Source organism: Phacochoerus africanus, chromosome 3, assembly GCF_016906955.1.
Source record: "Phacochoerus africanus isolate WHEZ1 chromosome 3, ROS_Pafr_v1, whole genome shotgun sequence".
Lineage (NCBI taxonomy): Eukaryota > Metazoa > Chordata > Mammalia > Artiodactyla > Suidae > Phacochoerus > Phacochoerus africanus.
Window position 1 is genome coordinate 48,964,421 of NC_062546.1, and position 14,415 is coordinate 48,978,835.

The window sequence follows — 14,415 nt, forward strand, 5'->3', positions numbered from 1 at the left end:
AAGCCTATAGTTTCTTAATCTCGAATTTTCTAAGGATGTAAGAATTTTCGAAGTTCCTGTGGTGGCTCAGCAGAAACAAATCCAACTAGGATCCATGAGCTTGTGGGTTTGATCCCTGGCCTTGATCAGTGGGTTAAGGATCCGGTGTTGCAGTGAGCTGTGGTGTAGGTCGCAGACTCAGCTCAGATGTCATGTTGCTGTGGCTGTGGCGTAGGCCGGTGGCTACAGCTCTGATTCCACCCCTAGCCTGGGAACCTCCATGTGTCACAAATGCAGCCCTAAAAAAAAAAAAAAAAAAAAAAAAAAAAAAAAGGCAAAAAATAAAAGAATTTTTATGTGCCCAGATCTAATCTGGTGTTTCATTCGTGAAACACCACAAATTTAAGAAGAATTTGCATTCAAAGCTTCTTTTCTACTCCATCAAGACAATGTCTACCTCATGGGACTTTGGTCTTAGAGGAGGAAAAAAGAGAACAATAATAAACTCCAATGAGAAACACCGGAAATGAGACTTGTCATGAGAAAATCCTCCCGGTGCCTGCATGCTAGGTTGAATGCAACTGGGTCACAGAGGGCTGAGCTCAGCAAAACAGGAACTGTTCAGCTAAACACTTTCCACTGAAGGGGTTTTAAGAATATCTTTACTTTTAGTTTCAGATGCTGATTTCATCTTATCCATTTCCAGATACGGGGGCTATTGGGTGGGATTGGTCACATCCAGCAGGAGATCCAGATAGGAGAGAAGCGGTTCATTGTTTATGTAGCCTTTGATTTGTTTCAAATCAAACAAATTTCACGGAAGTCTCCTGATGGTGGAAAAGTCTCCCTTGGTGGGGGAAAAAAATGCTCTTGCATTATTACTACAGGAATAACTGTGATGACGGAAAGAGCTGTTAAAAAGAGGCTAAAGGGAACAAAGAGGTTTATTTCAGGTAGAAAAGTCAGCGGGCGGGGGTGGGGTCTCTCCAAGTGGACACTAATTAAGTGAATACCTGAAGGAAGAGTACAGAATAAGAAGTGTACTAGAAGAGCATCTTAGAAGAAGAAACAGCTTAGGCAGAGGCCCCTGAGTCTGAACAGGGCTGATGTAATGAGCCAGAGAGAGAGTGGTTTGAAATAAGCTTGAGAAGGTGGATAGGAGCCAGGTCCTGCTGCAGCTCAGAGGGCCCTACAAGTTTACATTGAATTTTGTTTTCCTTTTAGGACTGCACCTGCAGCATATGGAAGTTCCCAGGCTAGGGGTCAAATCTGAGCTGCAGCTGCCAGCCCATAGCACAGCTACAGCCATGTGGGATCCAAGCTGTGGCTGCGACCTACACAGCAGCTCACAGCAATGCTGGTTCCTTAACCCACTGAGCGAGGCCAGGGATTGAACCTGCATCCTCGTGGACACTATGTTGAGTTCTTCACCCACTGAGGCACAACGGAAACTCCATATTTAATTCTAAGTACAGTAGAAATCCATTTAAGGATGTTAAATAGACCATGGCATGAACAAAGTTTTATTTTAAGATATACCTATTCTCTATGCAGAGAATGGGGTGGACAGGGCAAGGAAATTGGGTGCTAACGAAGGACAGGTTTGAAAAGAGACTTTGAGGATAAAACTGACAACACTGCCTTTTTTTTTTTTTTTTTTTTGTCTTCTTGCCTTTTCTAGGGTCCCTTCCACGGCATATGGAGGTTCCCAGGCTAGGGGTCTAATCGGAGCTGTAGCCACCGGCCTACGCCACAGCCACAAACACAGCAACACAGGATCCGAGCCACGTCTGCAACCTACACCACAGCTCATGGCAACGCCAGATCCTTAACCCACTGAGCAAGGCCAGGGACCGAACCCACAACCTCGTGGTTCCTAGTCGGATTCGTTAACCGCTGAGCCACAATGGGAACTCCTGACAGCACTTCTGATGAACTGAATATGCAGAGTGAGGGGAAACTTGAAATCAAGAAACAGTAAAGTGGAGTTCTTGCTGTGGCCCAGCAGAAATAATCCGATTAGTATCATGAGGATGGCAGGTGCTATCCTTGGCCTTGCTTGGTAGGTCAGGGATCCAGCGTTGCCATGAGCTGTGGTGTAGGCCATCAGCTACAGCTCTGATTCAACCTGTATCCTGGGAACCTTTAAATGCTGTGGGTGTGGGCCTAAAAAAACAAAAAAAAAAGAAAAAGAAAAATGTCCATTGGACTGAGCAACAAGGTGCTAGTTCATCGTTAACTGTGATGAAAACAGTTTCGATGATGCAGTGGGGGCAAGAGCCAGGCCAGAGATGGGGTTGGTGGTGAAGTAGAGACAGCATGGAAAGGGTATGTTTCCGAGAAATTTGGCTCTGATGAAAGCTGTTTAAAAACTCTGTGCTTAGAGTTCCCGTTGTGGCTCAGTGGTTAATGAATTTGACTAGGAACCATGAGGTTTCAGGTTCCATCCCTGGCCTCACTCAGTGGGTTAAGGATCCAGTTGTGCCATGAGCTGTGGTGTGGGTTGCAGACGTGGCTCAGATGCCGAGTTGCTGTGCCTGTGGCATAGGACGGCAGCTACAGCTCTGATTAGACCCCTAGCCTGGGAACCTCCATATACCTTGAGTGCAGCCATATAAAAGACCAAAAAAAAAACCAAAAAACAAAAAACAAAAAACAAAACAAAAAACCTTCTGTGCTTCCCTACGTGTTATGAAAGAACAAAGCTCTAAGGTTCTTGTCACACTGCTGCTATATGCTTTTCCTTTCCTGTTTTGATTGAAAAATTCTCTTTGTTTCAATTTTCAATTAGCACTACTGGAAAATCACCTCCTTTCATCCCAGCACGAAACCTGGATGTTATTGTCCTGTGAAGTAACTGCTAATTACATTGGCAAAAGGAAACTTCCTGAAAGACTATGTCCTTGCTGAATAAATATATCATTTAGGCAATCCCGATTTCTTTCTTTCTTTTTTTTCTTTTTTTCTTTTTTTTAGCAAGCAGTCTTTATTAAAGGAAAGCAGATAGGTCCCAGGGTTACTGGGAGCGGGGAGAAGAGCCCCCAACCCTGATTTCTTGTTAGAAGCTGAAAATATCTTTTTGTCTTCACAAAACCAATTAATTATTCAGGAGAAAAATTCCCCTTATAGTTCAGCCAAGAAATTGAAAATGAGCTTTTGAGGGCAGGGACAGCTTGTCTCCTGTTGTTGTGCAGGAATAACTTTGGAAGAGGAGCAACTGGTCACTCTTCTCACTTCTTTTCTTTTCTTTTCCGAGGCCAGCGAACCTAAATCCTTATGGATACTAGTAGGATTCATTTCCGCTGGGCCACAGCAGGAACCCCACTCTTCTTACTTCAGCAAGATAGGTCAGGGATTATAAGATTTCAAGGCTTTTCTACCCCATTTTCAGCTCCGGGACCCAAATTATCACTTGACTTTTCTTTAAAATGTTCCTGGTTCCAATATTTCATACCTCCTTCGTCTCTACTTTTCTCCTCTCAACATTTTCTTTTTCTTAGCTTAACTGAGCTCAGTTTCAAGATGATCCCCAACAACTGCCCGCCTCTTACTATTCACCTCCTCCCTCACTAGTAGGGCTGATCTCTTGTGACCAATAGAATATTACAGAAATGGAGTTCCCGTCGTGGCTTAGCAGTAACGAATCTGACTAGTACTCATGAGGACAGGAGTTCCATCCCTGGCCTCGTTCAGTGGGTTAATGATCTGGCGTGGCTGTGAGCTCTGGTGTGGGTCATAGACGTGGCTCAGATCTGGCATTGCTGTGGCTGTGGCTGTGGCCAGAAACTACAGCTCCAATTCTACTCCTAGCCTGGGAACCTCCATATGCCACAGGTACAGACCTACAAATAAAATAAAATAAAATAAAATAAAATAAAATAAAAGGAATCCAGAAAATGGCGGTGTTGTACCCAAGACTTGTCAAGGATCAGTGCTGCCCAAAGAATTAAATTATTAAACAACAACAACAACAAAAGCTGGTAATTGACCATTAGCATTTTCTCTTCTGAACTCTTGGCCACCTGTTTCAATCATAATTTTGTGTCTTCTATGGTAGTTACTTGGGCACTTGAGTTATTCCAGCTATGAAATGGTGACAGCCAATAGGATAACAGCCATCTTATTCTTTTGGACATCAGGGTAGCTCCATGCCCTATGCTTCAAAGAGGGCTTCAATAAAGTTTGCAGGGCTGCTTTTATTTGGCTTTTAAGGAGAAACAGTAGTTCTCGCTGTGGCACAGTGGATTAAGAATCTCACTTAATTCCATATGCTGTTAGTATGGCCAAAAAGAAAAACAAAAAAAACAAAAAAACCCAAATCAAGGTATTTTCCTTGGAGTTCCCGACATGGCACAGCACAAATGAATCCAACTAGGAACCATGAGGTTGCGGGTTTGATCCCTGGCCTTGCTCAGTGTGGTTAAGGATCTGGTATTGCCATGAGCTGTGGTGGAGGTCGAAGACTTGGCTCGGATCCTGTGTTGCTGTGGCTGTGGTGTTGGCCAGCAGCTGTAGCTCTAATTTGAACCCTAACCTGGGAACTTCAATATGCTGCGGGTATAACCCTAAAAAAGCAAACAAACAAACAAAAAAAGTATTTTCCTTGTGGCACAGCAGGTTAAGGATCTGGTGCTATCACTGCTGCAGCTGAGGTTGCTACTGTGGTGCATGTTCTATCCCTGGCCTGGGAACATCCATTTGCCCAGGTTGCAGCCAAAAAGAAAAAAAGAAAAAAAAAGAAAAAGGAAGAAATATCGACATCCTCTTATTGTTAATTTTTTTTTTGGATCATGAAGTGTAGGGATGGAAGCTTTCAAACCACCAAAGATATGCTTCCCATCACTGTCTTTGGTCACTTTGATGACTCTTCCTTATCAGGTTAACCTCCTCAGTCTTGGGGTGACTCAATTTTGATTAAGGCATTTAATGGTAAATACTTCAGACTTGGATATTAATTATACCATTTCATAATGAAAATACTGGGAGTTCTTGTTGTGGCTCAGCGGTAACGAACCTGATTAGTGTCCATGAGGATGCAGGTTCGATCCCTGGCCCCGATCAGTGGGTTAAGGACCCAGTGTTGCAGATCAGTGAGATGAGGCTGGATCCCAAGTTGCTGTGGCTGTGGTATAGGATGGCAGCTACACCCCCAATTCAATCACTAGCCTGGGAATTTCCATATGCTGCATCTTCAGCCATAAAAAAGCAAATAAATACACAAATAATGAAAATACTCATTCTTCAGGGAGGTAGAGAAAGACAGGTTTTTTTTTTTTTTTTTTGGTCTCTTTGTCTTTTTAGGGCCGCACCCTTGGCATATGGAGGTTCCCAGGCTAGGGGTTGAATCAGAGCTATAACTGCCTACCTACACCACAGCCAAGCAACTCGGGATCCAAGCCCAGTCAGCGACCTACACCATAGCTCACAGCAACACCGGATCCTTAACCCATTGAGCAAGGCCAGGGATCAAACTGGCATCCCCATGGATACTAGTTGGGTGCATTAACCACTGAGCCACAATGGAAACCCCAAAGCAGGTAGATTTTTATAAATATTAGCCTTTGGCAGGGCCTCTGGCTGGCAATAAGATAGTATTTGGGAAGTTAAAGAAGGGTCTTTGGAGCTGAGTGATTCTGGGCTTTTCAATTGAATGTTTCTACTGACAGTTAAGAATAGGAACATGCTTTATTATCAGAACATACTGGGATATGGTACTAAGAGAATCAATAAAACCAAAGCTTATTCTCTTGACTTGTAACACCTACTATTTTAAGGCTGTTCTAGTTGGAGAGCAAAGTGTGAGACTTAGTATCTGGTGTTTCTATAGAAGCAGTCTCTGTGTTTGCAGATAAGTTGCAACCTCCACAGCAACCACTCTCAAACAATTAAAACAGGCCTAAACCCATCCTGTCTCCTAAGTAGTTGAAATTTCACAAAGTAAAAGTGAGAAAAGTAAGTGCAGAGGGAGCCTAAGATTTGATCCTATATCTGCATTGACTGGGCATAAAATAAGTACTACACAGATGTCTACAGAGCTTTTTTTTTTTAGGGCAGCACCTGCGGCATGTGGAGGTTCCCAAGCTAGGGGTCAAATTGGAGCTACAGCTCCCTGCCTACACCACAGCCACATCAATGCGGGATCCAAGCCATGTCTGCAACCTACATCCCAGCTCACGGAAATGCAAGGCCAGGGATTGAACCCGCATCCTCGTGGATCCTAGTTGGGTTTGTTAACCACTGAGCCGTGAGGGAACTCCGGGTTTTTGTTTGTTTTGTTTTGTTTTTAGGGCTGCACCCGAAGCATATGGAGGTTCCCAGGCTAGGGGTCCAATTGGAGCTACAGCTGCCGGCCTACACCACAGCCATAGCAACATCAGCTCTGAGCCACATCTTCGACCTATACCACAGCTTATGGCAACAATGGATCCTTAACCCACTGAGCAAGGCCAGGGATCGAATTCAAAACCTCATAGTTCCTAGTCGGATTCATTTCCACTGCACCACGATGGGAACTCCTAAATAAATAAATCTTAAAAAAAAAAAAAAAGAAATTCAGAATACTGGACCCAGACCTGCTGAATTAGAAAATTAGAATCTACACTTTGGGAATTCCTGTTGTGGCTCAACATTAGCAAACCCGACTAGTAACCATGAGGATAGGGGTTCAATCCCTGGCCTCACTCAGTGGATTAAGGATCTGACGTTGCTGTGAACTGTGGTGTAGGTCACAGAGGTGGCTTGGATCTGGCATTGCTGTGGCTGTGGTGTAGGCCAGCAGCTATAGCTCCAATTAGACCTCAAGCCTGGGAACGTCCATATGCTGCAACTGCAGCCCTAAAAATACAAAAAAAAAAAAAAAAGAATCTGTACTTTATTTAATTTTTTTTTTGGGGGGGGTGTCTTTTCTGGGTCCACACCTTCAGCATATGGAGGTTGCCAGGCTAGCGGTCTAATCAGAGCTGTAGCCACTGGCCTACTCCAGAGCCATAGCAACACAATATCTGAGTCTCGTCTGCAACCTACACCACAGCTCACGGCAAAGCCGGATCCTTAACCCACTGAGCAAGGCCAAGGATCGAACCCCTAGTCTCGTGGTTGCTAGTCAGATTTGTTAACCTCTGAGCCACGATGGGAACCCCTGCACTTTATTTAATTTTTTAATTTTTATTTTTAAATTTTTTGCTTTTTAGTGCCTCATATGTGGCATACAGAATTTCCCAGTCTGAGGCTGAATCGGAGCTGCTGCGGCTGGCCTATGCCACAGCCAGCTGTGGATCCAAGCCATGTCTGCAACCTATACCACAGCTCTCTGCAATGCCGGATCCTTAACCCACTGAGCAAGGCCAGGGATGGAACAGCATCCTCATGGATACTAGTCAAGTTCTTAACCCACTCAGCCACAGTGGGAACTCTCAGATTCAGTATTTTTAACATTATGCCATATTTGCTTCCTTTCTTCCTCTCTCCACACGCATACACATATATGCAAACTAGCAATTATCTGAACCATTTGTGTGTAGGTTGAATCCATCATACCCTTTACCCTTTTATACCTTAGCATGTATTTCCTAAGAACAAGGATATTCTCTTATGAAATCACAGTAAAATTAATGAATTCAGAAATTTAACATTGATATAGTACTAAAGTTCTCTGTGGCACAGCTGGTTAAGGATCAAGCTTGTCACTGCAGTGGCTTGGGCTTGGTTGTGGCCAAAAAAAAAACCCCTCAAAAACATAGATATAATACTCTTACCTAATCTAAAGTCCATATTCCAGTTTCATCAATTGTACTCAAATGTTCTTTACAGGAATTTTTTTCTTATATAGGATCCATTCCAGGAACACATGTTATATTTAATTGTCATGTCACTTGAGTCTTGTTTACTTCAAAATATTTTCTTGACTTTCCAAGACAAAGAAAGATAGAGTGACATTTTTGAAGATTATAGGCCAATAATTTTTCCACCTTTCTTTATTTTTTTATTTATTATAGTTGATTTACAATGCTCTGTCAAATTCTACTCTACAGCAAAATGACCCAGTAATACATACATACACATATATACATATATAATATGTATGCATATTATATATGTATGCATATATGTATAACATGTATATTATATATGTATATATATATATATTTTTTTGGCTTTTGTCCTTTTTAGGGCTGCAACCACAGCATATGGAGGTTCCCAGGCTAGGAGTCTAATTGGAGCTGTAGCCACCGGCCTACACCACAGCCACAGCAATGCCAGATCCGAGCTGTGTCTGCAACCTACACCACAGCTCATGGCAACTTTGGATCCTCAACCCACTGAGCAAGGCCAGGAGTTGAACCCACAACCTCATGGTTCCTAGTTGGATTGTTTCCACTGCACCACGATGGAAACTCCCATATATATATATATATATATATATATATATATATATATATATATTCTTATTCTCACATTATCCTCTATCATGTTCCATCACAAGTGACTAGATACAGTTCCCTGTGCTATTATTATTTTTTTGGCTGTACTCACACATGCAGAAGTTTCTGGGCCAGGGATCAAACCTGCACCACAGCAGCAACCCAAGCCACTGCAGTGACATTGTCAGATTCTTAACCAGCTGTACCACCAGAGAACTCCTTTTTTTTTTTTTATTGGATTCTAGTTATACATTTTTGCCTTGAATACTCCATGTGCTGTTGTGTCCTTCTGCCTATTTTCTCTAAACTATAATTAGTGAGTTTTAGAAGGTTTGTGCATGAAATATTTTGACAGGAGTGAGACTAAGGACTCAATATAAAAATTTCAGATTCTCGGAGCTCCCGTTGTGGCTCAGTGGTTAACGAATCCAACTAGGAACCATGAGGTTGCGGGTTCGATCCCTGGCCTTGCTCAGTGGGTTGGGGATCCGGTGTTGCTCTGAGCTGTGGTGTAGGTTGCACGCATGGCTTGTATCCTTTGTTGCTGTGGCTCTGACATAGGCCGGCAGCTACAGCTCTGATTCGATCCCTAGCCTGGGAACCTCCATATGCTGCGGGAGTGGCGCTAGAAAAGGCAAAAAGACAAAAAAAAAATTTCAGATTCTCAGAGTTCCCATCGTGGCTCAGCAGTTAAGAAAACCAACTGGTATCCAAGAGGATGGAGATTTGATCCCTGGCCTCTCTCAGTGGGTTAAGGCTCTGGAGTGGCCTAGAGCTGTGGTGTAGGTTGGCAGCTAGAGCTTCGATTCAACCCCTAGCCTGGGAACCTCCATATGCCAAAGGTGCAGCTCTAAAAATACCCCCCAAATTCAGATTCTCAGGCCCAATACTTTTTGCCCTATAGGGTAAAATATGTTCACTCCCAAGTTGAAATACCCAAAAAGTTTTGTGCAATATTGAAAAGTTTGGAGTTCTCGTCATGGCACAGCAGGAATGAATCCAACTAGGAACCATGAGGTTTTGAGTTCGATCCCTGGCCTTGCTCAGTGGGTTAAGGATCCAGTGTTGCAGTGGGCCGTGATGTCGGTCTCAGACACAGCTTGGATCTGGTGTTGCTGTGGCATAGGCTAGCAGCTACAGCTCCAATTGGACCCCTAGCCTGGGAACCTCCATATGCCGTGGGTGCAGCCCTTAAAAAGAAAAAGGCAGGAGTTCCCGTCGTGGCTCAGTGATTAGCGAATCAGACTAGGAAGCATGAGGTTGCGGGTTCGATCCCTGGCCTTGCTCAGCGGGTTAAGGATCTGGTGTTGCCCTGAGCTGTGGTGTAGGTCACAGACGCAGCTTGGATCTGACATTGCTGTGGCTGTGGTGTAGGCCGGTGGCTACAGCTCCGATTGGACCCCTGGGAACCTCCATATGCCACGGGAGCAGCCCAAGAAAACGGCAAAAAGACAAAAATAAATAAATAAATAAATTCATAGAAAGGACTTTTTGTCAGGTACAGGTTTCAGATAACTTTCAGATTATACCATTGACCTGGGTAAGAAGAAAATAAATAATTTTTTTTTTTTTTTTTTGCTTACATCCAGGGAATATGGAGGGTCCCAGGCTATGGGTCGAATCGTATCTACAGTGCTGGCCTACACCACAGCCACAGCAACATAGGATCCAAGCCACATCTGTGACCTCCACTACAGCTCATGGAAATGCCGGATCCCTAACCCACTGAGCAAGGCCAGGGATCAAACCTGCAACCTCATGGTTACTAGTCAGGTTCATTTCTGCTGTGCCACAGTGGGAACTCCGGAAACTAAAGAATTCTAATGGAGGAATTCCTTTGTGGTACATTGGGTTAAGGATCCAGTGTTGTTACTGCAGTGGCTCAGGTCGTTACTGTGGCATGGATTTGACCCCTGGCCGAAGAACTTCCACATGCCACAGAAAAAGAATTCCAGTGGAAAACCTGATGGCTTCATAAAACTGTTAACAGAAGGTTAAGAACAAGTTTGGTTGCATATAACTAGGTGAAATAACAAGTTATAATTTGAGGGGGGGGATTAGGGTTCCTGCTGTGGTGCAATGGGATCAGTGGCATCTCTGAAGTGACAAGAAGCTAAAAGGAAGGAAGAACTGTGGTGCAGGTTGCAGACGAGACTCTGATCCTGAGTTGCTTGGCTCTGATGGAGGCTGGCAGTTACAATTCCGATTGGACCCCTAGCCTGGGAACCTCCATATGCACCCTTCTCCTCCTGGGTGTGGCCCTAAAGACAAAAAACAAACAAACAAAAAGTTTCCTAACACCATACAGAAAAATAAACTCAAAATGGATTGAAGACCTAAATATAAGACCGGATACTACAAACTCTTAGAGGAAAACATAGGCTGAACACTCTCCACATAAACCACTGAAATATCTGCTCAGATCCACCTCCTAGAATAATGACAATAAAAACAAAAATAACCAAATGGGACCTAATTAAACTTAAAAGTTTTTGAACAGCAAAGGAAACCCTAAACAAAATGAAAAGACAGCCCAGAGAATGGGAGAAAATATTTGCCAATGAAGTGACTGACAAGGGATTAATCTCAAAAATATATAAATACCTCCAGCAGCTCAATACCAAAAAACAAACAACCCCATCAAAAAAACGGGTAGAAAATCTAAACAGACATTCCTCCAAAGTTGGCTAAAAAGCACATGAAAAGATGTTCAACGTAACTAATTATTAGAGAAATGCAAATCAATACTATGAGGTACCACCTTACACCAACCAGAATGGCCATCATCAAAAAGTCTAAAACCAATAGATGCTGGAGAGGGGTGTGGAGAAAAGGGAACACTATTACACTTGGTGGGAATGTAAATTGGTGCAACCACTGTGGAAAACAGCATGGAGAGTCCTCAAAAAACCAAAAATAGAATTACTGTTTGATCCAGAAATTTCATTTCTGGGCATCTATCCAGAGAAAACCATGACTCGAAAAGATACGTGTACCCCAATGTTCATTGCAGCACTATTTACGATAGCCAAGACATGGGAGCAACCTAGATGTCCATCAACAGAAGAGTGGATAAAGAAGATGCGGTACATATAAACAATGGAATAATCTCAGTCATTAAAAAGGAATGAAATAATGGCATTTGCAGCAACATGAATAGCCTTGGAAATTGTCATGCTGAATGAAGTTAGTCAGATAATGAGATACCAACATCATTTCCTATCACTTATATGTGGAATCTAAAAAAAAAGGATACAATGAACTTAGCAGAACAGATGCTGACTCACAGACTTTGAAAAACTTATGGTTTCCAAAAAAGACAGGTTGGGGTGGGGGGAGATGTGCTGGTGGTTTGGGATGGAAATGCTGTAAAATTGGGTTATGATGATCGTTGTAAAACTATACATGTAATAAAACTCATTCAGTTAAAAAAAAAGGAAGAGGAGTTTCCTTTGTGGCTCAGTGGTTAACGATTCCAACTAAGAACCATGAGGTTGTGGGTTCGCTCCCTGGTCTCGCTCAGTGGGTTAAGGATCCAGTGTTGCTGTGAGCTGTGATGTAGGTTGCAGATGCAGCTCAGATATGGCGTTGCTGTGGCTCTGGTGTAGGCCAGCAGCTACAGCTCCAACTGGACCCCTAGTCTGGGAACCTACATGTGCCTCGGGTGAGGCCCTAGAAAGACAAAAAGACAAAAAAAAAAAAGGAAGAAAAGAAAAGCAGTGGCCAGCCAGTTATGACAACAGGTGATAGATCCAAAATAACAGCCACATTTGTTACCATTTTTCCATTACAAAGCCATCCTTAAGGAAAACCACACATGGGGTCACATCATCCTCAGTGTAGTCCAACAGAGCAACCATGCCATCTGGATTCAGATTTTCACCGATAAAGAACTGATAGTTTTTGAAATTAGCAAGGATGTGCTTGATTTGTTCTATAGCTCATGTCATAAAAGGTTTTTACTCTTTCTGGTCTCTATTGTTCAAGTTATCCTTTGGTTGACTTCATGTATTCTTTAATGTACTTTTTTTTTTTTTTTTTTTTAAGATCCGCACTCATGGCATATGGAAGTTTTCAGGTTAGGGGTCCAATCGGATCTACAGCTGCCAGTCTACACCACAGTCCCAGCAACGAGGGATCCAAGCCACATTTGTGAACTACACCACAGCTCATGGCAGGGCCACAATGGGAACTCCTTTTGATATACTTACTGTAGGCTTCTTTTGTGAAGCTGGTTTCCTGCAAGTTATGGTTCATGACAATATTGACACCAGTGATTGCTGTGATTTTGGTACCTTTGACATCTGGACACTTCCACCAATGAGCAAGTCATCAGTGTTACCCTCTGTTCTACTGACCATCTTCCCCTCCACTGCCAGCTCATCCCTGATCTCCTGGATCTTGTAGATATTGGAGAACATCTCACCATGGCTGATGAGGTCCTGGTAGATGATCGTGGTGGGAGGGCTGGAGGGAGATGACCGGGGCACTAACTTAGCAGGAGCCCAGAGCCAGGTGCAGCTGAAGCAGTGCTCTCAGGGGAAGCGGGAGCGGGTTGAAAAATCAACCTGTACATTCTTTACTACGTTTTCTTCCTTCCTACTCTGTCTACTTTCCCTCCATCACAATACTTTTTTTTTTTTTTGTCTTTTTAGGGCTACACCCATGGCATATGGAGGTTCCAGGACTAGGGATCGAATTGGAGCTGTAGCTACCAGCCTATACCACAGCCACAGCAATGCGGGATCTAAGCTGCACCTGTGACCTACACTCCAGCTCACGGCAACTCTGGATCCTTAACCCGCTGAGCAAGGCCAGGGATACAATCTGCGTCCTCATGGGTATTAGCTGGGTTGGTTAACTACTGAGCCATGATGGGAACCCCCATCACAGTACTTTCTGATGTTATCTTGCAGATAAGCTATTTGCACACAATACTTTGTCTCACAGAAATGCAAACTAAAATAACAGGAAAGAAAAATCTGATTATTCCAAGATTATTCAACTGATGTTGAATCAATTAGCTATAGTCAGGGAGGCTGTCCTCTTAGCACAGAGCTGGCCACTGAATAGATGAGTGCAGTTTCTAAGCAACAAAGAGTTGTTGAGAGTCCCATAGTCACTGCAAGGAAGGCCTGAAGTAACTCTCAGTCTGGTGAAAATTTAATATGAAAGGAGACCTTTGGGGGGAAAGACACTGATGGTGGGATTCACTAGAGAAAGGAATTGAGTCTCCCACTCAGCAAACTTGTGGGTCTTGTGTGTGTGAGTTCACAGGCTTCAGTATGGTTTAGGTCAGGCTTATCAGACTTTTAGAAATCTTGATCCAACAAAGTAACTGTAGGAGTTCCTGTTGTGGTTCAGTGGGTTAAGATCCTGACATAGAGAGTTCACATTTTGGCTCAGTGGTAATAACCTGACTAGTATCCATGAGGATGTGGGTTTGATCCCTGGCCTCCCTCAATGGATTAAGGATCCAGCACTGCCATGAGTTGTGGTATAGGTCACAGACCCAGCTCGGATCCTACATTGCTGTGGCTGTGGCATAGGCTGGCAGCTGTAGCTCTGATCAATCCCTAGCCTAGGAACTTCCATATGTCACAGGTGTGGCCCTAAAAAGAAAAAAAATAAAAGAGAAGCTGACATAGTGTCCTTGAGGATTTGGATCTGGGTTCAATCCCTGGCCTTGCTCAGTGGGTTAAGGATCCAGCATTGTCATGAGCTGTGATGTAGGTCAAAGGTGTAGCTTGGATCTGGCCTTGCTATTGCTGTGGTGTGGTCCAGCAGCAAGCCTGGGAACTTCCGTATGCCACAGGCATGGCTATAAAAACTAAAAAAAAAAAAAAAAAAAGACAGGAAAAAAAAGTAACTGTATTTCTCACTCTTCTTGTGGCTAGTAAATATGTTTTCAGGAATCATCACACACTCCACATAGACTTTGGGGAAATTACTTGTGGTCAAGGTTCTGATAATTTACAATACGGGAAAAGAAATTCTCTCAAGGAGTTCCCGTTGT

The 14,415-nt window shown here is 43.3% G+C and overlaps 1 pseudogene; it reads right to left on the reverse strand.

The window, feature by feature from the left end:
- Nucleotides 1–12,172: 12,172 nt before the first annotated feature.
- Nucleotides 12,173–12,847, reverse strand: LOC125121893 (translationally-controlled tumor protein-like; annotated as a pseudogene).
- Between the last annotated feature and the right edge of the window lie 1,568 nt (nucleotides 12,848–14,415).